At 36.4% G+C, this 25,935-nt stretch overlaps 1 pseudogene; it reads left to right on the top strand.

The window, feature by feature from the left end:
• The first annotated feature begins 13,553 nt into the window (after positions 1 to 13,553).
• Positions 13,554 to 25,935, top strand: part of LOC130848852 (RNA exonuclease 1 homolog) — a 38,046-nt pseudogene continuing 25,664 nt past the window's right edge.

Raw genomic sequence — 25,935 nt, 5'->3', positions numbered from 1 at the left:
AAGTAGGGTCAGAAGTTAGCATCATCACATACCCTTTCAGGTCAAATCTTGGGACTCAGAAGACATAGTGGTACATCTAGATGGGCATAGGGGAATCAGAAGACAGTGGAGCTAGTGACTAGCTTGTCTAGGCATATGCAGTAGATGAGGGAGACCTCTTCAATTTGACCTACATTCAAATAGGGCCACACCTAAAACGACTCAGGAGCAAGAGAGCAGCACTGGAAAAGACAGGGGTTCCATGACTCATGTGTAGTATGGAAGATTGAGAAAGCCCAGTGTACTTCATGTAGGAAACACAGAAGATAGCCAAGCAGAGGACAGCTGGCCCTGTGATGGGGCCACCTTGGCAAGGAACAGGGTGACTCCACAGCAGAGGCTGTTGATTTAGTGGTCTCATCCGAGGGCAAGATGGAGGAAGTGGCTGAGACTCAGAGAATCTGCAGCCCCCTAAAGAGCTAAGGTGGGGCCATCAGACCCTGATTGTGTCTAGAAAACACACCAACTGATTCATTACCCAGGGACTTCAGTTAGTTCCAGACTCTAACCTAAAATTATACATGTGGACTCAAAGAACCTCCCTCATTTCTTTAAGGATTTATAATCTTCCAAATACACCTGATTACATCTTGGGTAGAGGGGGTGAGGAGGAATTCTAAAGCACTCAATTTTTACCCCAAAGACAAAATTTTTCTAAAAGAGACTGAATTTACTATTTTAAAGCTAAAGAGACTAAGATGCCTTTAGCTGGAAAGTTTAAAGTTTAAATTACCTAGCAGGTAGATGAAGTTTAAATTACCTACCTCACTACCCAGCAGGATGGAGGCTCAAAATCAAGATGAGTTTAATTACAGATAAGAAAGGTCACTAATACCAGACTAGATAATTTGGACAAACCCTCCCATTGAAGACAACTAAAAATATATAGACTATACACATACATTAATAAAAGCATCATCTAAAAATATAAAACTAGCAACTATGAAAAGTGATATTTTGCAATTTCTCTATGAAATGTCTAGATGTGTATTACTTTATTATCTAGCTCAATGGGATTCATTGAACTTCTGTGTATTGCTGTCTTTCATCAGTTCTAGAAAATGTCAGCCATTATCTTTTCAAATATTTGCATCAAACAAATCAAATAGAAAATATTTTAAGGCAGCTAGAGAAAAGAGACATTACCTAAAGGCATAACGGAGTTATAGCTAACTTCTCAAAAACAAAAATAGAGACGAGAAAACAGCGGAATGATATCTTCAAGGTGATTAAAAATATGACACCTAACCTAGTAGACTCTACAGAGTGAAAGAATCCTTTGGATATGAGAAAAAAATATATAGAAAACATTGAATAAACAGAAGCTGAGTTAATTACACAAAAAGGAAATTCTAACAAGGGTTCTTCAGATTGAAGGAAAATGATCATGAATGGAAAGTCAGAGGTTTAGAAAGAAATGAAGAGCACTAAAATGTTCATTAAATGAACATTGCATAAAAGAATAATTAAAAGGTCTCGTGTTTAGGATTTAGCTAGCTAGCTAGAGAAATAAAGTACATGCAGAGATATGAGTTGGAATGAGGATAAGTGTAGTTAAAGTGTTCTCAGGCCTTTGCTTTGTCCTGGAAGGTTAAAATCAACTGTGGTGAATTAAGGAGGCATGTGGTAATCTCTAGTTTAACTATTAAATTTTAAAAAGCACAAAAGCAATATATAATTTCCAAACTAATTGGGAGGATGGAATGATAAAAAATAGTGAATACATTCAAAAGAAGGCTACACCCTTCTGAGGTTTGCATTATCCATATAAGCCACCTTTGATCATGAACGCATACCAACGTTCCTTGATTATACCAAGAGAAGGATGTGTTACACAAGGACAAAAGAAAAAGGTCTTCAAATAACATTGAGGAGTAAGGAGAACATGAATTCTACACACAATTTAGGGGTCAGTGGAGTGTAAGAAGCACCCATTTGAGAAAGATTCAAGAGAAGAAATATCCATGAAGAACATTCACTGTTGATAATGTAAAAAAGGTTATTTTCCATGGTCTGGAGGGAAACTGTTGAGAGGTTTGGGAGAGAGGCATTGGATAGGCATTGGATCAGCAGGGAGGAGGCTAAAAGCAGTGTAGTAGGAAGGCTTAGATGACCAGAGCAGCTTCAAGACAGAACAAGCATAACAGCAGTAGAAGGAACACTGAATTTAACTGATCGAAAGATTTTCTTGTTAACTAGTCTCATAAATCCCCTGGCAAATCTAAGGCCTGTCTGAGACATCAGCCAAGGTTAGGGTGATTGGGTTTCTGAAAGATCCCTGGTCTTCAAACAGTCTAGTTGGTTCTCATGACTCACGCTGAGGAAATGACAGCAACTATTTGGCTTTCAGCTGACTTTGATAGTATCTGCCTTGAAAGTTTGCAAAATTGTAGTTATTTTCTAAAAATAGGTCTGTTAACAAATTGAATTTACCCTTCTTCAAAAGCTAGGTATTTTTTGGCCATGTAAATTCAAAAACTCGAGGTCATCTTTTCAAGAAGAACAAAAGAGTTCAATAAACAACCAGCTGAATTATGTGGCTCTGGACAGCTATGTAAATCATCAAATCCTGTGTCTTTTCAGCATGCACAGTAGTGAGTATCTTATCATCTCTTCCTTCCTCTTTAAATTCTGGTTTGTGCTCTGTGTTCAGTAATGATGGGCTTACCCTGATTTCCCACAAGTCACCTAATAACTCAGTGTTTTAATAAATTCATTAACATGGCTCATTTTAGAACTTACATATTCAGTTCAATGCATATTATACATTCTATCAATGGCAAAAAGTAGAGCGCGAACTTTGTTCCTTTTAAGTTTGTCTCTCTATTGGAATAAATGGTAAGACTCTAAGGTAATAAGGGAAACAAGAAGCTTATTTCTGTGGTCATTAAATGAATTTGATATGGTGGGAGTGTTGCCTTGGGAATAATGGCTGTTACTTCAATGATCAGTCATTATCAGCAGCTCTGCAGTGGAAGAATTTTAATGGTTTTAAATCCTTATTCTATAATAAAAAATCTAATTTGAATTCTAGAATCATAAACTGCTAGAGAAATACCTGATAAAATATTAAGGGTCCCGTTCATCCTGCTATATTACATCTTCTAAGTGGAAATGGAGCCAAGAGGTGGTGCATGGAAAGATCATTGATCATACTACTCCTTGAAGAGCTATTTTTTTTTCGGAATGCATTTTTTATTTTCTACCTTTTGTGAATCTTAAATAGGGTCTTCCCAAAGGCAAAAAGATAGGTTAGTGAAAGGATTGATCTCAAATTAGGGAAAAAGTTATGTGTGTATAAAAGAAACTTATTCTATGTGTGTGTACCTATATATGCATATGTTATCTACTGTTGATGTGTCATTTTTGGAATGGCTCAGTAAATTAATTTAATTCCATTGTCTGGACCAATGGAAGAGCAAGTAAACAGGCAGGCAGCTGTTAATACATAAACTGGAGCCTGGGGAGGAGATGCTACCATTTGAAGGCAAGTATTTAATACCTCTCAGGCAACTTGTTTCACTCTTTGTGCTGCTTCTCTGGCTCTGTTGGTCTAACTTGAGCTTGAATTGTTTCTTCTTCCCCTTTTAATATTACCAATTTTGGGGGGGTATTAAAAATAATAATAATTGTGGGGTAGAAAAATATAAAAGCACACAAAAGTATAAAATGCATTGAAGTGGGGAAATTATACCCAGTTATAGTTTTCTTAACATTTTAGTGTTCTTACATGTTGCAAAAAAACAACACACACACACACACACACACACACACACACATCCCTACACACAGTGTACTGATAATTCTCAATTCTGGTTGCACATTAAAAATCATTATCAATATCACTATATATGTAACAATAATGAAAGTTAAAAGAAATCATTATCAGAAAAAAACTGCAAAAAATACAAACACATGGAGGCTAAACAATTCACTCCTAAACAACCAAGGAATCACCAAAGAAATCAAAGAGGAAATCAAAAAATATCTAGAAACAAATGACAATGAAAACACAACAACCCAAAACCTATGGGATGCAGCAAAAGCAGTTCTAAGAGGGAAGTTTATAGCAATACAGTCCTACCTTAAGAAACAAGAAAATGATCGAATAAACAACCTAACCTTACACCTAAAACAATTAGAGAAAGAAGAACAAAGAAACCCCAAAATGAGCAGAAGGAAAGAAATCATAAAGATCAGAGCAGAAATAAATGAAAAAGAAAGGAAAGAAACCATAAGAAAAATAAATGAAACTAAAAGTTGGTTCTTTGAGAAGATTAACAAAATTAATAAACCATTAGCCAGACTCATCAGGAAAAAAAGGGAGAAGATGCAAATCAACAGAATTAGAAATGAAAAAGGAGAAGTCACAACGGACACCTCAGAAATACAAAACATCATGAGAGACTACTACAAGCAACTATATGCCAATCAATTGGATAACCTGGAAGAAATGGATACATTCTTAGAAAAATACAATCTTCCAAGACTGAACCAGGAAGAAATAGAAACCATGAACAGACCAATCACAAGTACGGAAATTGAGGCAGTGATTAAAAATCTCCCAACACACAAAAGCCCAGGACCAGATGGGTTCATGGGCGAATTCTATCAAACATTTCGAGAAGAGTTAACACCTATCCTTCTCAAACTCTTCCAAAATATTGCAGAAGGCGGAACACTCCCAAACTCATTCTACAAGGCTACCATCACCCTGATACCAAAACCAGGCAAAGATGTCACAAAAAAAGAAAATTACAGACCAATATCACTGATGAATATAGATGCAAAAATCCTCAACAAAATACTAGCTAACAGACTCCAACAGCACATTAAAAAAATCATACACCATGATCAAGTGGGGTTTATCCCTGGGATGCAAGGATTCTTCAATATACGCAAATCAATCAATGTGATACATCATATCAACAACTTGAAGGATAAAAACCATATGATCATTTCAATAGATGCAGAAAAAGCTTTTGACAAAGTTCAACACCCATTTATGATAAAAGCCCTCCAGAAAATGGGCATAGAAGGAAATTACCTCAACATAATAAAAGCCATATATGACAAACCCAAAGCCAACATCGTTCTCAATGGGGAAAAACTGGAAGAATTCCCTCTAAGAACAGGAACAAGACAAGGGTGTCCACTCTTACCACTATTATTCAACATAGTTTTGGAAGTTTTAGCCACAGCAATCAGAGAAGACAAAGAAATAAAAGGAATCCAAATTGGAAAAGAAGGAGTAAAACTGTCACTCTTTGCAGATGACATGATATTATATATAGAAAACCCGAAAGACTCTACCAGAAAGCTGCTAACACTAATTGATGAGTTTAGTAAAGTAGCAGGATACAAAATGAATGCCCAGAAATCTCTTGCATTCCTATACACTAACAACGGAAGAGCAGAAAGAGAAATTAAGGAAACTCTCCCATTCACCATTGCAACAAAAAGAATAAAATACCTAGGAATAAACCTGCCTAAGGAGGGAAAAGACAGGTATGCAGAAAACTTTAAGACATTGCTGAAAGAAATCAAAGATGACACAAACAGATGGAGGGACATACCATGTTCCTGGATTGGAAGAATCAACATCGTGAAAATGTCTGTACTACCCAAAGCAATTTACAGATTCAATGCAATCCCGATCAAATTACCAATGGCATTTTTCACAGAACTAGAGCAAGAAATCTTACGATTTGTATGGAAACGCAAAAGACCCCGAATAGCCAAAGCAATCTTGAGAAGGAAAAATGGAGTTGGTGGAATCAGGCTTCCTGACTTCAAACTATACTACAAGGCCATAGTGATCAAGACAGTATGGTACTGGCACAAACATAGAAAGGAAGATCAATGGAATAGAATAGAGAACTCAGAAGTAAGCCCAAACACGTATGGGCACCTTATCTTTGACAAAGGAGGCACGAATATACAATGGAAAAAAGACAGCCTCTTCAATAAGTGGTGCTGGGGAAATTGGACAGCAACATGGAAAAGAATTAAATTAGAACACTTCCTAACACCATACACAAAAATAAACTCCAAATGGATTAAAGACCTACATGTAAGGCCAGACACTATAAAACTCCTAGAGGAAAACATAGGCAGAACACTCTATGACATCCATCAAAGCAAGATCTTTTTTGACCCACCTCCTAGAATCATGGAAATAAAATCAAGAATAAACAAATGGGACCTCATGAAACTTAAAAGCTTTTGCACAGCGAAAGAAACCATAAACAAGACTAAAAGGCAACCCTCAGAATGGGAAAAAATAATTGCCTATGAAACAACAGACAAAGGATTAACCTCCAAAATATACAAGCAGCTCATGCAGCTTAATACCAAAAAAGCAAATAACCCAATCCACAAATGGGCAGAAGACCTAAATAGACATTTCTCCAAAGAAGACATACAGATGGCCAACAAACACATGAAAAGATGCTCAACATCACTCATCATCAGAGAAATGCAAGTCAAAGCCACAATGAGGTATCACCTCACACCAGTCGGAATGGCCATCATCACAAAATCTGGAAACCACAAATGTTGGAGAGGGTGTGGAGAAAAGGGAACTCTCCTGCACTGTTGGTGGGACTGTAAGTTGGTACAGCCACTATGGAAAACAATTTGGAAGTTCCTTAAAAAACTACAAATAGAACTTCCATATGATCCAGTAATCCCACTCCTGGGCATATACCCAAAGAAAACCATAATCCCAAAAGAAACTTGTACCATAATGTTTATTGCAGCACTATTTACAATAGCCAGGACATGGAAGCAACCTAAATGCCCATCAACAAATGAATGGATACAGAAGATGTGGCATATATATGCAATGGAATATTACTCAGCTATAAAAAGGGATGAGATGGAGCTATATGTAATGAGGTGGATAGAACTACACTCTGTCATACAGAGTGAAGTAAATCAGAAAGAGAAGGACAAATATTGTATGCTAACTCACATATACGGAATCTAAAAATGGTACTGATGAACTCAGTGACAAGAATAAGGACACAGATACAGAGAATGGACTGGAGAACTCGAGGTATGGGAGGGGGCAGGGGGTGAAGGGGAAACTGAGACGAAGCGAGAGAGTAGCACAGACATATATATACTACCAACTGTAAAATAGTCAGTGGGAAGTTGTTGTATAACAAAGGGAGTCCAACTTGAGGATGGAAGATGCCTTAGAGGACTGGGGTGGGGAGGGTGGGGGGGACTCGAGGGGGGGGAGTCAAGGAAGGGAGGGAATACGGGGATATGTGTATAAAAACAGATGATTGAACCTGGTGTACCCCCCCCAAAAAAAATAAAAAAAATAAAAAAAATGAAAAAAAAAGAAATCATTATCAGTTTGCTTTATGTGAGAAAGAAGAATTGCAACTCCAGTTATTTGAACAATGCTTAAAGAATGATCCTTACCCCACCTCAAAAGATTGATTAATAATATACATTTAAGTTTTAAAGGTTGTATATATGTGAATGTGCAAGTATAAAATTACTTATCAAATATGTATATAGTTTCTAATTTTGATTTTGTCACCTAATATTATAAGTATTTCTATATTATCAAAATTCTTCCCAGTCATCATCCTTAATGGCCACAAAAATTCCATCTTGAGAAAATACCAAAAAGGATTTAATATTTTTTATTTGTTCTCCAATAATTAAACATTAAGGTTATTTCCCCAAAATACACAATGATGAACAACATAAGCTAAATCTTTATGTACATATCTGGTTATTTCCTTAGGACAGACCCCCTACATGTGGACTCACTAGATTGAGAAAAGGAAAGTGGCAACACTTGGATCAAGAAAACAAGCTTCCCTAGGAATCCCACAACGGATTTCCACTTACATCTTATTGGCCAGAACAGTGTCAAGTGTCCACTCCACACTGGAATGCAGGAAGGGAGAAAAAGTTGGCCGAGCCAACAGTGGAGCCCATCCCTATGGCTATACAATTTTCCTACACACATTTTATCCTTTTTCATGGAACACAGTCATCTCTTCTCTGAGTTCAACAACCCCAAAGTCTCATGCAATTACTGCTTCCAGCCTGAAAACCTTAATCTCCAGGTGATAAACAATTCTTTCTATCCGGGATACAGTTTCCAGGGGTTCAACAACTTATAAACTAAAGCAATGGTTAGTAATCTTTCACATTCATCTGAATCAGCTAAGAGCTTGTTAACATAGATTGCTGGTCCCCACCCCAGTGTTTTTGATTCAGTAGCTCTAGAGTTGAGCCCCAAAGTTTCTGTTTCTAACAAGTTCCTGGTAATGCTGCTAGTCCAGGGGTCACGTGTATTACATATGTATTACATAGTTATAGTATGATATCACAACTAGGAAACCGACATTAATATAATCTATTAAGCATGTTTAGATTTCACCCATTTAGCATGTACTCACTTGTGTGCACAGGTGTATGTGTAGTTGTGCAGTTTTATTACACGTGTAGATTTGTGTGATTGCTACCTGTAGTTAAGATACAAAATAGTTCCATCCATGAATTCCTTGTGTTATGCTTTTATAGTCACCAAGAGCTCTCTCCTTCACCTGATCATTCAGAATTTGCCGACTACTAATCTGTTCTCCTTCTCTATAATTTTGCCATTTGGAAATGCTTTGTAAATGGAATCATGACCTTTCAAGATTGGCTTCCTTCACTCAGCAAAATTCCCTTGAGATCCATCCAAATCATTGTGTATATATCAATAGTTTGCTTCTTTTTATTGCACAATAATATCCCTTGGTATAGATGTACAGAATTTTTCTAACAATTTACCTGTAGTAGAACATTTGGGTTTTTTCCAGCTTTGGGCTATTACACATAAAACTCTTACAAACATCCATGTACAGTTTGTGCGTGTGTTATGTGAATATAATTTTACATTTCCTTAGGATACATGCCTAAGAGTGAAACTGCTGGGTTGTATGATAATAACATATTTAGTTTTATAAGAAACGCACAAACTTTTCCTGAGTAGCTTTATCATTTTACAGTCTCACCAGCTATGGATGAGTGACCCAGGTGTTTCACATCCTTACCATCATTTGGTGCTGTCACTCTTTGATATTTTAACTTTTTTGATAGATAATGTAGGATATCTTATTGTGCCTTTAATTTCCATTTCCTTAATAGCTAAGGTCTTGAACATCTTTTCATGTACTTATTTGACATCTTCATTGGAGAAATATTGATTCAAGTCCTTTGCCATTTAAAAAATTGAATTGTCTTTTTGTGGCTGAGTTGTTAGAATCCTTTATGTATTTGGAATACTAGACATTTATCAGATATATGATTTACAAATATTTTCTCCCATCCTGTGGATTGTCTTTTCACTCTCTTGATAGTCTTTAATGCACATAAGTTTTAAATTCTGACAGTTCATTTATCTATATTTTGGTGCTTATTCTTATTGTGTCATATCTAAGAAACCATTGCCCATTTCAAGGTCATGAAGATTTATCCCCTGGTTTCTTCTAAGAATTTTATGTCTAAGTTTTTAACCTGTCATTTGGTATCTTTGATATGTTGAACCTTCTGTTTGTATGTTTTAAAATTTTTTCATTGTTGTAAAATACAGATAACATAAAATTTCCTGTCTTAATCTTTTTAAAGTGTACAGTTTAATCATGTTAAGTATATTTGCTTTGTTGTGCAACCAATTCCTGGTTCATTTCATCTTGTAAAACCAACATTTACATGCTTATTAAATAGCTCTGCATTTCGCTCTCCTCCCAGCCCCTGGCAATTACCATTCTAATTCCTGTTTCTATGAATTTGACTACTCTAGATATTTCATATAAATGGCATCATATAGTATTTGCCTTTTTTGTGACTGGTTTAGTTCTCGTAGCATAATGTCCTCCAGGTTCATCCACATTATAGTATATGTCAGAATTTCTTTCTTTTTTAAAGCAGAATAATATTCCATTGTATTATATACCACATTTTATTTGTCCATCCATATGTCAATGAACAATTAGGTTGCTTCCACCTCTTGGCTATTGTGAATAATGCCGCTGTGAACATAAGTGTACAAATATCTCTCTGAGACCCTGTTTTCAATACTTTGGGGCATCTATGCAGAAGTGGAATTCCTGGAATATATAGTAATTCTACTTGTAATTTTTTGAGGAAACACCATAATGACTATACCATTACATTCCCACTAAATGTTAACAGACTTTTGTTGTGGTCCAAGTGCAGGTTGGAAAAGAATTTCCAGACAAAAGGCCAAATGCAAGGAAGATAGAGTTTATTAGAGAGACGTGTCGCTGCAAGAACAGCGGGCCGACTTCCTGGTAGCCAGGGTATTTTGACAACGAGCATGGGTTGCTTGCCTGATTTTATAGCCAGGGAACCTGCGGTTATCTGCTGACTGGGCAGAGCATGTATACTTTTAGTGTGCTGAGCGGGAGAAAATGGGGCAAATATCTTTCCTCACATGGGATGGGCAAGGGACAGGGCATGCTGCTTGGGAGGGCTCTGGGACATTGCAGTGGTTGCATTGCACAGAGTGATAGGAGTCCTGTAGCTCTTTGTTCTGACAATGTTGGCCCTTTGAGTTTATCTTGTTCTTTGTCTTTGGAGAGCACCACAGATGCTAGTTTCTCCACATCCTCACTAACACTTGAGGTTTAGTTTCTGTTTTTTGTTGTTGTTTTGTTTTTTGAGAGTAGTCATCCTAATGGGTGTGAGGTGGCATCTCACTGTAGTTTTGATTTGCATTTTCCTAATGATTAGTGATGTTGAACATCTTTTCATGTGCTTGTTAGCTACTTGCATATCTTCTCTGGAGAAATGTTTATTCAAGTCCTTTGGCAAATTTAAAATCAGGTTGTTTTTTGTTGTTGAATTGTAAGAGTTCTTTATTTACTCTGGGTCTTAATCCTTTATTAGCTACATGATTTGCAAATATTTTCTCCCATTTCATAGGTTGCCTTTTTATTCTATTGATTGTATCTTTTGCTGCACAGAAATTTTAAATTTTGATGTGGTCCAATTTATTTTTACTTCTGTTGTCTGTGTTTTTGCTATCCAACCCAAGAAATCATTGCCAAGTTCAATATCATGAAGCTTTTCCCATATGATTTCTTCTAAGAGTTTTATTGTTTTAGCTCTTTTATTTAGGTTCTTTGATCCATCCTATGGTATCTGTGATATGTTGAACCCTATGAATGTATCACCTCTAAAAAATTCAAACAAGAAAACTAATAAATAAACAACTTTGAGGCTTTTATTGGGTTGGAATTAAACTCATACAGTTATTTGGGAAGAATTGACAACTTTGTAATATTCAAACTTCACATATAGGAAATTATTATGTAACATCATTTATTTGTAGGATTTTTAGTGTCTGATTTAATATTTCAAATTTTCCTTCATAGGCTTTGCATATTTCATGTATTATTTCTGGGATTATACTTTAATGCTGCTCTAAATACTATATGTTCCTATTACAGTTTTTCATTGTTTACTATTGGCTTTGAAGAAAACTAGGTTAAAAAATAATTGCATTGTGTATTTCACTTTTTTTTTATGGCATGTTGCATTTCTGTAAGAAAGGGGGAAAATAATAATACATATTTTTATTTGCTTAAGAAAGCATTGGAAGCTATGCATATTTCATGTTAATTCTCTTTTATTTATAGTAGTTCTAGCACATTTTCCAGTTGTTTATCTAGAATTGCCTTTGTGGGAGAAAATGCATGCACTCATCTCTATTTCTAGATGATATGTTTGTCTACCAGTGTAATCCTAGAACATTAGCTTAAAATTATTAGAGAGATCAGCAAGGTGGTTATATTTAAAATAAATATAAATACATATTGTTTTCCTTTATATCTAGAAAATACATTAGAAAAATCCCCTTCAAGTTACAGGAAAAATGTGTAATAACCAAAAATAAAATATTTTCCTTCTAATTAATGCAGGAAAGATAAATGGTTTTGTATCACTTATCTTACACAGATTTTAACACAGAGCCGACGTTTACTAACCATGCAACTCTGGGCAATTAACAACCACCTAACAACCACCGTAAGCTTCAGTTTCTACATCTGAAGAGTGTTATTATTGTCCCTACTTCGTGAGCTTGTTGTAATAATAATGAAATGCTTGAAACAATTCAGGTGAAATGCTTAGTGTAGTGCACAATACATAATAAGTGTTAAATATACTGTCATTATTGTTACTTTATGGGCAAGACATCTAGAACAAAGTTATACAGTAAGGTTATAGCAGGCATTCCTTTATTCTCTATGGCACTAAGGAGGATGTTAGTAGTGTTTCAAAATTAAGCGTGATGCTTACCAGAGGTACATTTACCTTGAATGAAGCCTCAGATTCAGAGATTCCCACTTATACATGTCCCTAAGGCCCTGGACAGTGTGTTCACATGATCACACGTTTTTGTAAAATTTGCAAAAGTAAGATATTTAAACATGGTTTGCTAAGATTACCACCATTTCTTTCCAGGCTGACTGCCCCTTCATCAAATTTCCATTACCATCAGTTGGCATTGGAGTTACTGTGGTATATCAGTTATTTACTGCTATGTAAAATAAAAAAACAAACCAAAAAAAAAAAAAACCCCAAAACAAAAAAACCTCCCCCAAATTAAAAAAAATCATTTATTAATTTAAAATTCTATGGGTGAGTAATTTTGGCTGGCCTCTGCTGGATGGTTCTGCTGGTCCTTCCTGGGCTCACTCATGTGACTGCAGTCAGATGGTGGGATGGCTGGGGGTGGAAGAAGTTTCTGATCATTTCTCTCATATGTCTGGGATGGTGAGAGAACTGAACTTCATGTCTCTAGCATCTATCGGGTTATTATGGCAACTATATGCTTTTTGTCAGTTTCACACCACCTTGATTTGCTATAACTTTGAGTTCTCTAGATTTGTTCTTTTCAGAATTGTCTTGTAAATTCTAGTTGTTTTGCTTTTCTGCACAAGGTTTAGAATAAGCTTGTCAATATCTACAAAAAAAAAAAAAACCCAAAAAATCTTGCTGGGATATCTGCTAGGATTGTATTGTATCTATAGATCAAATTGGGGAGAATTAATATCTCAATAATATTTAGTCTTCCAGTTCATCAATGTGATACCTCTCTCCATTGATTTAGATCTTCTTTTATTGATGATTTGTAGTTTTAAACATACAGAAACTATTCTTATTTTGTTAGATTTATTCCTAAGTATTTAATTTCTTGTGATACGGTCATTAGTATTTTTATTGAAATTCCAACTGTTCATTGCTGATATATAGGGATATGATTGACTTCTGTATATTCACTTTGAATTCTACAACCTTGCTAAACTTACTTTTTAGTTCTAAGAGATATTTTGCAAATTCTTTGGGATTTTCTACATAATCATGTCATGTGCTAATAGAGTTTTATTTCTTTTTTCAGTCTTTATGCTTTATTATTATTATTATTATTATTTTACCTTATTACAGAAAAATTAGCCAGGATTCCCAGTATGATGCAGTATGGGGATGGTGAGAGAACACATCTTACCTTTTTCCTGATCTTCAGAGAAAACATTCAGTCTTTAACCATTCACATGATGCTGAATAGGAGGACTAGGAGTGGTGACAGAGAGGTAGGTATTTTGTAGATACCTTTATTAAGTTAAGGAGGTTTTCCTGTGTTCTTATTTTGCTGAGAGTTTTTATCATGAATGGATATTGAATTTTGTTCAGTGTTTTGTTTTTTTGTTTTGTTTTGGTTTTGTTTTTTGGTTGCATTGGGTCTTTGTTGCTGTGTGCAGGCTTTCTCTAGTTGCAGCGAGCGGGGGCTACTCTTTGTTGTGGTGAGTGGGCTTCTCATTGCAATGGCTTCTCTTGTTGCAGAGCACGGGCTCTAGGCTTGCGGGCTTCAGTAGTTGTGGCTCATGGGCTTAGCTGCTCCGTGGCATGTGGGATCTTCCCAGACCAGGGATCGTACCCATGTCCCCTGCATTGGCAGGTGGATTCTTAACCACTGTGTCACCAGGGAAATCCCTTATGTGCTTTTTCTATATCTAATGAGATAATCATATGATTTTTCTTATTTAGTCTGTTAATATAATTACATTGATTGTTATTTGAATATTGGAATAACCTTGAATTCCTAGTACAAACCCCAACTGGTTGGGAAATGTTATCCTTTTTATTATTTATGGATTAAATTTGCTGATTCAAATTCCTGTAATATTTGTCATTTTCTTTGCCATCTTAGATGTGGATCTTAATTTGGCATTGTATTTCATATTTCCTTTCATCATTCTTATTTCAGTTATCTTCCTTTTACCTCTTCTTTTATTTCAATTTATTTTCCCTTTCTGGCTTCATCTCCTGCTTTATCAAGATTTGGTGCTTTTTAAACCTTAAACTTTTAATTTTATCCTGGGCAGGTTGGTGTGTACAATGACCAGCAGACATTTGTCTTATGTGGGCCTGCTGAACTCTCATTAGATCTATGCTTGCTTTAACAATTGGGTTCTCTGATTTACTAAAGCATACGATGCATTTTTTTTCTGGAATAATGTGATAGGAAAAGATGTATTCTCAATAATGTTTTTATCTAAATATAGTTAGACAACTAAGAATGATTCGATGACTGTATCTCCAAATATCCTGTCTGCTTTTACCTAACTGAGCACTAAAGATTATAGTTTTTGAATAGATATAGAAAGAGAGGAAATAATAAAGTAGAAAAATCAAAGAACATGGCTATTTGTGATTCTGGCTTAGGCCGATATCATTGAAGGATGGTCATTTGTTTTGCTGCTTATTATATTCCCTGTGTCTCAGAATTGGAGACACATAGTGAGGGAGAGGTGAAGACTTTTCCTCTCTTTTTGCGGAGGGAGGGGGTTTCTTTGGTATTTTATTTTGGTTGTAGAAGTGTGATTTATAGTCCAAAAATGTTTGTTAATCCATTTCGATTGACAGTGCAGGTAATGGAAATTCCCTTTGGACTTGTCATATGGCCTTATGTGAAAAAGTTGTAGCTACCTTTTGTCATTTTGGGTATTGTCGTAGATTTTTTATGGTGAGTTGGGTACGAGCTGAGTTGTATCAGGCAATGCTACTTTGTTGTTATTACAGAGAAGCATCCTGAAATTTGTGGAGTAACTCATAAAGTCATAGGGCCTGCAAATGTGAACATTTGTATTTAAATTCAGTTTCATTTACTTCAGTGTCCAAGGTTCAAGAGTCATAATGAAGTTTAAGAAAGGGTTCAATGCAAGTGAGGGAATGAAAGTCATATAGAGGAAACCAGGTTTTATGAATTTGGAGGTGGAACAACACTGTATAATAAAATCCGAAGTATGCCTGTGTCATCTTGTAACTGAAGTGAAGCACTAGTAAGTGTCATTGGAATTGAGGAATTCTGTGGCCAGGGCACAAGGTCAATAAGAATGGGAACGGTATTGGGTAGGGAATTGGATGAATAGAAAGATTAACTCATTGATCAAAGTCATCAGGAATGGTGGTATGACCTGTAAGTGATGGTAATAAGAGTGGTAAAAAGCTGTCATGAGTTGATCCAGTAGGTTGGAGCAAGGCACATTCAAAACTGTATCTCCTCTTGCCCAGTTAATGAGAGGGACTTCCATTGGTCGAAAGGATTCTTGAGGTAGTTGTATTATCACAGCAAAACCATGTTTCAGTTGAGGCAACAAGTGTGGAAAATTCCGAGACTATATACACTAGGCTTTCTCACAATTTGAGTAATTCCCTTGAGGTGTCTTGGGTCCATGTGGGAGTATACCCCTTGGCTTCAGATGAAAACTGTCTCAGAGTCAATGGAATCCAACACTCATTTCCTGTCCTCACATGGTTCTATCAACACATATTAAATTTCTTTCCATTTCCTTGATATGAAAAAGCTTAGATCCCAAGAATTCCTCCATTTTTGTTCCATCTTTTTGCTTTTCCCCAGCTAGCCTTCTTTTGCTGAATTACCTTGACACTCTCTCATTTTTTCTTGGGAGAAACATTCCCTAGCCTTTAATTCTTTTTAGATTAATGTAGCATAAAATAAATCCATCTGCAAAGCCATTTATAGATGGATATTACAGACTTTGAATACTGTGAATTTACAATATCCATTCTGCAAGGGGAGAAAATGCATTTTTGCATTTTGCATGACACCCTCCCAATTCACAAAAATTTGGTGGAGGGTTTTTTTAAATTATTCATGTATATTTAATTAAGACTTAACCATACCTCTTGCTGTCCTCTCTCTAGGAAAGAAAAAGGGAGACTAAAGCTCCATTTGTTCTGCCTTCTGATAAATTGAGAATTCATATAGTGATATATTTTGAAAATATTTTCCCAGCTTTATTTATGAGTACGTCCTTTAACACCAGGATTAAAGTCTTTTTCCTTCCCTTTTTATCAATTATACCTGGCAGTCTGTCATGGAATAGTACATAGGTCTGACTGATTTATCCTCCCCAAAGTCCTGCTTACTATTCACTGGCATCTTGTGATCTTTTAGTGTTTTACAAATGAAATGATTGATGAGTTTGGTCTATTCAGGTATCAGAGTTAAGGTGACCAGGCTATAATTTTTAGGATTATTATTTTATTTTCATATTTAGAAGTAGGCCCTACCCGTGTTCTTTCTCTGTTTTTAGGCTTCATAGCTGTCCACCACGTGTTCAGAAAGATTATTTCTATGATAGGTTCAGGACGTGTCTTAAATATTCCTGGATCTACCTACTGGGGCATGCTGATCTGAAAACATCCACTATATTTAATCTCTGACTCATTTATCTCCTATTGTGGATGAACGTTGTATCCTGTTCCAAAGGTGGTAGAAACTTTGTTTATTTGACCACAGTTGAACCTTTTTACAGGCTTCCTACTCAAATTCAGCTTTAGAAAAAAAGAAAAACAATTACCCACATGGGAGCTCTGTAGTTCACAGGTCACAATCTTCCTATCCTGAGATTAGATGATAGAAAAAATTAGCAGTATTTGGAAAAACTCAGGAAGATGCCCAATAGTGGAGTACATATTATTATTTTTCTATGAATCTCTAGTCTTCTATTGCCATAGGGTATTTGGAAATTGATCAAGGAGGCTTTATGTCACCATGTTCTCCCAGTAAGTCTAACTCACAAGTTTTCCTAACTGGGATGTCTTCCTAATATGACAAGCTAAACTTATTTATTTGGTTTATTAAATGAGCCGTACTCAGTAGAATGAAGCAGAAAGCACCATTATTTTTTTCCCTTGTTCTTTGGATTAGTTACATATTTCCAGCACCTGGAAAAAAATCTCAGTCAGGTCCCAAGTTTTTTCTGTCTCACTAAATAATTAACAGCACCATATAGTCGAATATCAAAAGTCCAAAATCGCATGCAGTTTAAAATAAACTCTTCTTCCCCAGTTTAGGTGTACCTCAGGCTTAGAGGATTGAAGGGATGGGAATGGGAGGGGCTTTTATCTTTTTCCTTCTCCTGCTTCACTGCATTCTCCACTTAATAGTTGCTGTTTGAGGGCCTTTTAATAATTAGAATAGGGGAAAGAGAAGTTAAGGGGCAGAAAAGTCCTCTGGACTGGTAAAGTTATAACATCGTGATGATGCCATGTGAGCATGATGGAATCCAAGGCTTACCCTTTTTTTTTCCTGAGATGCTTCTTTTAGTTTAGCAATGCTCTCCTTGGAGACCTTCATCTGCAGTTCTGTAAGGAGCGATGCTGCTTCCCTGTGGCCAGTTTCATCCCTCCACTCCACTTCTGCATCTGTGGGGCACCTTTTTCCGCACATTGTTGTGGCTGCCTCATTCTTGGCAGGGAATTTTGGTGGGACTTCTAGACAGCTAATCAACTTGACTATCCGTCATTCCACTCTGCATGGTTTGTATCTTATCCAAGGAAGACAGACCTACTGCCCTGCTGTCAGAAGATGTGTAACTTACTATTGATACTAACTTTTTCTTCTTTAGGCAGCTCAAGCTATATTTATTTTGTTTTTTGTTTCAGTCATGGATCACATACTTTGTTCCTATGTCCCTTAAATTCCAGAGAATGCATGTTAGCTTTTCAAATGGTTTAAAATGAGTTTTTTTGTTTGTTTGTTTTGAGTTTTCAATTGGCTTAAAGTGAGGAGGGAGCATCCCTTTGTGAGGAGGGAGGAAACTTACAACACTATTCATCTGTGTCCTAACATCTAACAACAGTCTAACAGAAAGAAAAAAAAAATCAGTCCTAGTTAGCAGCCTCTTCACCTTCCCAAAGGATTCTTAGTCATCTCTCAATCAAGAGGTGAGTGATTGAAGAGCTAGTTTCACAGTGTCTTCCGATGTCCACTGGAATCTAAGCAGCAATAAAGCAGGCTATTTTGTCTGTTCTGTTTATTGAGGTATCATTGGGTTTTAGAAGAGTACCTGATACATAGTAGGCACTTAATAGACGTATGCTGAACATATGAATGAATGAAGAAACAGTCAAGCACCTTGTTCGTACAATGTATATATATGGCAGCTGTTATATTCTGCACCTTTGGAACTTCTGTTGAAGCAAGGGGGGTGGGGGAGGGAGACAGAGAGAGAGAATGAATTTAAAAATTATCTTTACAAATAGAACAAAGTTTGTGGATCATCTTTCAATGGTGATGTTAAAAAATACATGTATTTTTCAGGGAGAAAAGGCCATAAATCCAAAACTGGAAGTTTACTAATCTTAGGCATTCCAGAACAAATAGGAAACTTGGTTTCTTTTAATAATTTGTCCCATTCATTTGCAGGTCATACATTCCAGCTGAAACTTTTTGAGTCTGTGAAGATTGTGCAGAAGTAGAAGTTAATGCTCCTCTCTCAAATTTCTCTGATATGTATCTGTGCCATTAAGTCAGTAGTTTTAAAACTTTTTCAGACTGTGGATCATGTTGGCAGTCAAGACTATGAATCAACTGGGACTTTTGGGAGTGCAAACATCAGCAAAGACGATCCACCAAGAATGTCCCTGGAAAAATCTCCCTGAGGTTAACTGGACAAATGGCACTATTTGAAGTTAAAAAGGAGGAATTTCACAATTAAATTTTTTATTTACAGAAGTATCACAAATGTAGACATAGAATGGCAAATGATTTTCTTATCATGTGCCAACTTCAATCAATTGGTAGCCGTGCTTGGAAAGCTAGGCTGAGAAGGGTTTTAAGACTAAATCCAATCCCAGTGCTGTATGACTGATCAGAGAGAACACACCACACCAGGGAAACAGCACGCTGGCATTTCTATTGTGTTTAACCATGGTTTGAATGTTTGAAGCATCCGTGATGGTTCAACTTGCTCATGCAAGAATTGTGGTTAAAAGATGATAAAGGTAATTCTACCCCACTTTCATCTCGGAAATCATCAAAAGCAACACAAAGGTTAAAGGTAAAGAGTAGAAAACATCTTCATTGATGGAAATATCAATCACTCGCCCCCAACCATAAAGGATAACTGACAAATTAGTAATATCAGATGAAAGGAAAAATGTGAAAGAGATACCTTATCTCTATATTTTTGAACAGTGTTCAGGATTCCCCAGAATAGATGGCTCAGATTTGAAGAGTGCAAACAACAATCTTACAATTGGTATAAAAATCATCCTATTTGTGTGGTATGAGGCACCCTGAGAGCATGAGGGTGTACTGTGGAGCACCCAGCATTGCGGGAAAATATCTGAGAAAAACATGTCCTTATTGAACTTGCCTGTTGTACCAACTCAGTTCCGTGGCTTTTTCCTCAGCAAATAATAGGCCTAGAGAGAATGGATTAGAAAGCACAGGCTTAATACGAAGTACAATACATGTAAAGGAGGATAGGAACCAAAGGCACAAAAGGTAGCAGATGAATACATATCAGAAGAATGTATGTTAAGCAGTAGCTGAACATTTCAAATAAACACTTGTCAGTGATAGCAAAGAAAATTTTTTAAATGCTGGTTTTGAAACTAGAACATAGGAAGAATTACCAACATTAAAGAGATAATCACTAAGACAACATACGGAGATGAAAAGTGATCTGAAAGCATGCAGGAAAGGCATGGAAGGGTGAAAAAAACATATTCCAGGAATAAGAGTAGTTTTAAACACATAAAACAATCTGTATGGAAATCAGATTTGAGAAATCTGTATGGAAGATAGACTTGAGAAAATTTTGCAGAAACCATATAACCAAAAAGTTATTAAAAGACTAAAGAGTTAAAAATGTGTATAGGATATAGGGTTCAATCATGCAGCAGAAACTAGACAGTTACTGGAGCTGGGAAAGCATAATATTAATGAATCCTTAACTACAACAAGAGGTTGGAGTAGTGGGGGACTGGCTAGTGTTATTTGTTCACTAGCGCTGCCACGCAGCAAGTACTATAGACTGGATGGCTTACACAACAGAATTCAATTTTCTCTCAATTCTGGAGGCTAGAAGTCAGAGGTTAAGGTGTCAGCAGGGTTTTTTTCAGAGCCCATTTCCTTTTTAGATAGCTCTCTTCTCCCTTTGTCTTTTGTGTCTCTGCCCACATTTCCTCTTATTACAAGGACACCGGTCATAATTTATGAGGGCCCACCCTAATGACCTTATTTTTTAATTTTTTTTTAAAAAACTATTTATTTATTTGGTTGCATTGGGTCTTTGTTGCTGCCTGCAGGACTTTCTCTAGTGGTGAGTGGGCGCTACTCTTCATTGCAGTGCGTGAGCTTCTCATTGCAGTGGCTTTGCTTGTTGGGGAGCATAAGCTCTAGATGTGTGGGCTTCAGTAGTTGTGGCATGTGGGCTCAATAGTTGTGACTCTCGGGCTCTAGAGCACAGGCTCTAGAGCACAGGCTCAGTAGTTGTGGCACATGAGCTTAGTTACTCCACGGCATGTGGGATCCTCTGGGACCAGGAATCAAACCCATGACCCCTGCATTGGCAGGCAGGTTCTTAACTACTGCACCACCAGGGAAGTCCCTAATGACCTTATTTTAACTTAATTACCTTTTTAAGGATCCTGTCTTCAAATACAGTCACAATCTGAGGTACTAGGAGTTAAAGATTTCAAAGTATGGATTTTGGGAGAACACCATTCAGCCCATAACAGCTAGTAAGGAGTAAAAAGAATTTTAAATACATAAATAGAAGATGGAGGTGGCAGTTACCTCCTTTTGGAATGAGGTGTATTAGATAAGTTATCCAAGCTCTAGAAGGCTTCTTTTCCGTCCCTCCGGGTCTGAGATCCAGGTCTTGTGGAGAGGGTGTGCTGTGGCTCACTCGGAGGCAACCTCGCTGAGGCTGCGAAGCTGTCCACCACGAGGTGCTGGGCTGGCAGAGAGCATTCTAGGGGAAGTTTCCCAGCAGGAGGTGCCATGTGCTGCTTGTTGCTGAGCGCTGTTGGAACCTGCTGCTGGAGAAACTGTGTATGCTGCTGGGTCAGGGCACTGCAGGAGCTGCATGTGCTGCAGGCACCTGCCTGGAGAAGCACACTGGAACCAGGAAGAGAGACCTTTCTCCTCTAGTGTCCCTCCAGTGCCCTTTACTCCCATTCTGCCCACTGACAAAAGAGAAATATTTATACAGTCCATCTTAATTATCATAGAAGAGGCAGAGAAAGAGAGGAAAGTCAGTAAATGAATAACTGTCTTTACCATTGGTGTCACTGAAGAAGAAATGGCAACAAATGGGACAGAAAATATAGTAAGAGGGGATGTGCAGTCCGTGAACACTACAAGGACAGGCACTCAAGGTCATCAGTAAGTTTTGTATTATTTATATATGTATTCTGTTGAGCTGCATGTTTCCTATAAAGAAGAATGCTATGAAGTCGAACATGGGATTTAAGAAAAGTGCTAGTTAGGGAATTCCCTGGTGGTCCAGTGGTTGGGGCTCTGAGCTTCCACAGTAGGGGCGCAGGTTCGATCCCCAGTCGGGGAAATAGAATTCCGAATGCCATGAGGTGTGGCCAAATGCAAAAGAAAAAAAGAAAAAAGAAAAGTGCTATTTGTACTTTACATGCCAGGAGGGAAGTTTGAGGAAGTCAGTAGGTAGATCCTTAGATTTTACAAGTCTTGTCTTGGGCAAGTTGCTGACTTTGGGGTCTGCCAGGTAGTGTGTCTTTGTGGTATGAAGGGACATGAGGTTGTTATCACCAAGCTAAATCCAGTTATCAGACATTATTTTTTTTTGCCTTGTTTTTAAAATGGTTTGAATATCTCTCAGTAAACTGATATATATGAATCTGATTATTGGAATGCTATGGGTGAAGTTCCCATTTCTTTGGGGTATTTAAACCATATTGTCCACTGTATTACTATTGCCTACAACAGTATTGGGTAGATACTCATTAAAATTTTTGTTGACTAAGATAATTATTAAATCCTGAAAGATAAAAGGAAATTCTAGAGTTTTGCTAGGTTTACTCCATTCAATTATAATGTTAAGGCTTTGTAACTTCAATAGATTTGTTGGCGGGGTTAGATTCTCAAGTTAGCTGATAAATCCTATGAGTGGGTGTGCAACTTCACTGTATACCAGTTTGAAAAAAATCACTATGGACACAGAGGAAATTAAAAGAACTATCATAGACTTCTTTGATCAACTCTTTGAAAAGCTAGTTGAAATAGATGGCTTTCCAGGAAAATATAAATCACCAAAATTGATAAGAGAGAAGATACAAACTATAAACAGACTGATTTTCTTGGAAGAAATAGAGGAAGTTGTCAAAGAGTTACCTACTAAGAAATACTAAGCCCAGACAGCTTTTTCATATGGTATCTCGCAAACCTCCAAAGAATAGATAATCTCAATGCTATTGTAACTCTTCCAATGCTTAGAGCAAACTTTCAAATACTCTGTGGTGCCAGAAAGCAATTATTCCAAAACTTGATAAAGGTGGTACAGTAGAAAAAGAAAATCACTGACAGATGTAGCTTCTAAATATCAAAACTCCAAAAAAAAAAAAAAATTAGCTAACAGCATCTATTAGTAATTTAAAAGAATAATACATACTAAGCAGAGTTCCTGCCTGGAATGACCATTTGGTTAAGAAACTGGTTGATTTAATTCATATGTTGATAGGTTAAACGGTTGAAACACATAGGGCTATCTTCGTAGATACTGAATGGGCATTTGATAAAATTTAACATCCATGCCTAAGAAAACAAAAAGAAATAAACAATAATAATAGCAAATTGCTTTAATTACCTTTTAAACAAGGTAAATTAATAATTCACCCAATGTGACACAACCAGTAAGGATGGAGCCTACATTTGAATCCATATAGCCTTTCATGCAGAGATCACTTAATCCTATACCCCTACAAACAGTTGTGCTTCTCAACCTTCCTCATGTTTTGGTACACAGGAAAACTGAACATTTTTTTTTATGGCATGATGGGAAATCAAAACAAGGCTGCTTGCAGAGCAACTGGCTTAGGGCTTAGGCTGCTTCAGGCCTAACTAAGCTGCCCCAGGGACTGAGGGGATCAATCTTTTGTCACATCTGTAACTAGTAGAGGTCTGCCTACCCTATATTACCTCTAGACAAGACCACAGTCTACATATAGGTTTTTAATAATATGGGAATTTGAAGGGTGCTAAAGATGACATTTCAAATCAGTGAAAAATATATTATTTATTAATAATATGATATTAAAGTATTGTATTTTATAAAAATTATATATTTTACATAAAATATAGTGTGTTTAATATATAAAATTTATATATTTTATTATAAACCATAAAAATAATTTATTAATTTGGTATTGAAACAACTGACTTTCCATTTGGGGAAAAATACAGCTGAATCTCTATCAACTTCTAAGTTGTCAGAAATAAGTAAAACAAACAAATACAGTACTTAAGAATAATATGCACATTTCAAAGTTAATAATTTGGGACAAGGAAGAATTTTCTAATGAAGATACAAACCAAAAATAGAAAAATACTGATAAATACCTATATAGCAAAGAAAAAGAAGCTTTCTGTACAGCAACAAATATTCTAAACAAAGTCAGAAGACAATTGGCAAATTACAAATATATATATAACATTTCAGGCAAAATATTAATTTTCTTAGTATGCAAGTATTCTTATAACAAGAATTAACAAAAAATACAAGCTATAAAAAAGAAAAAAATTATCAAATAATATAAATAGGTATTTTACAGAAAAATAAATGCAGATTATAAACACATCAAAATATGATCCACCTCATTTGTAAATGAAAAAAATGCATATTGAAATGAAGAACACAAGAGATGTCATTTTCTATCATATTATTGAAAAGGATTAAAATTGGATAATATAATAATAGTGAGAATATGGGGGGAGAAGTATTTCCATCCACTATTAGTGGCAATACAAATTGGTACAAATTATCCCATGGAGGACAATTTAGCAATATCCATTAAAATTCATCATACACAAAGCTTCTCATCCAGATAGTCCACTTTTAGGAATTTATCCAATTTCATACAAATCTGAAAAGATGTATACACAAGTTGTTGCAGCATTATTTGTAATGAGAAAAAAAATTGGAAGACAACCAAAATGTACAGCAATAGGGAAATATTATGCAGTTCTTAGAAAGAGAGAGATGTATTGTTAAAAAATATAGAATATATCATATTCCCCCATTTTTATAGAACAAAAGAATTAAGGACTTCCCTGGTAGTCCAGCGGTAAAGACTCTGTCTGCACTTCCACTGCAGGGGGCGCAGGTTTCAACCCTGGTTGGGGAACTAAGATCCCACATGCTGCATAGTAGGGCCAAAAATTAAAAAAAAAAAAAAAAAGATTGCTATTAAAGCACATATACATGTAAAAATGCATGGAAACTCTGGAAGGATGAGAAACTCTGGATGGATGTAATTTTGAGATACCGAACTGGCCAAGGGCCTGGAGTAGGAAGGAACTCCACGCTGTTCTGTTTGAAGTTATTTCCCCCTGCTCGTGTGCTATTTTATTTTACTTTTTCAAAAAGGAGTTCTCCTAACAGTATTGATCATCTTGGGAAGTCCTGTATCCTGTGGAGAAAAGCCATCTTGCTGAGCTTTTCTAGAATGGCCACTCTCCAAATAAAACGTATCATAAAATATCTCAGTGACTCACACCTTTACAACTACAACTGTAACCAAGTTTTTATGGTTCACGTTCTACTTGACCAAAGATGCATTTGTGATGGTCAGAAATTGACATTGGAGTATAAGGTAAGATTTTTCACTTTAATCCTGTTTCCCCTTAAACATGTAGAATAAACCCACTATGGCGTGGCTCTCTAGAAGAGATAATTCTCCAGATAAGATGATTGGAAGGTGGGGTGAGAGTGCTAGTGAGGATAGAAGGAAGGAGGTAGAGAAAGTACATTTTCAGTGTCTTCATCTGATCCTTTGCTCTCAGCCTATTGGAGGTCATTTCCAGGGCTGAAGTAGGGATTAGCCATTGGACTGCAAACACTGGTCCATTGTTAGAAGGATTTAAGATTGAATTTGAAATAGTCATGATGGAGGGGAGAAATATTTGTACTTTCAGGGGTATGTGTGCACACAGTGCCACAGGCATTTCTTTCAGTGTGAGAAATACGGACTCAGAAGGGAGGGGGAAAACTGGCATTTGACTGAATTCAGTTTCTAAAAAATGGAATATAGTTTAAGCCAGTTTTTTGTAGGTAAGGCCTTTTGCCGCTGATGCCTATTTTACGTAGGCATTTGACACAAAGAGCCCGTCGTTCACTCAGAATAGTTAGCGATTTAGATCGCGTTTTCTTGCGTTTTTCTGCTCCCTCGTCTCCCCTAAAGTGCAAGCAGTACGGGTACACCCTAATGAGTGTCTTTCTGGTTACATTTTCTTCTGGTGGAACCCTTCTTTTTCTTTTTTCCAGCAAAAGCTTCTTTTTCAGT

Source organism: Hippopotamus amphibius, chromosome 3 (assembly GCF_030028045.1).
Source record: "Hippopotamus amphibius kiboko isolate mHipAmp2 chromosome 3, mHipAmp2.hap2, whole genome shotgun sequence".
Lineage (NCBI taxonomy): Eukaryota > Metazoa > Chordata > Mammalia > Artiodactyla > Hippopotamidae > Hippopotamus > Hippopotamus amphibius.
The sequence above is the reverse complement of the archived record's forward strand: the minus strand, read 5'-3'. Positions and strand labels throughout refer to the sequence as shown.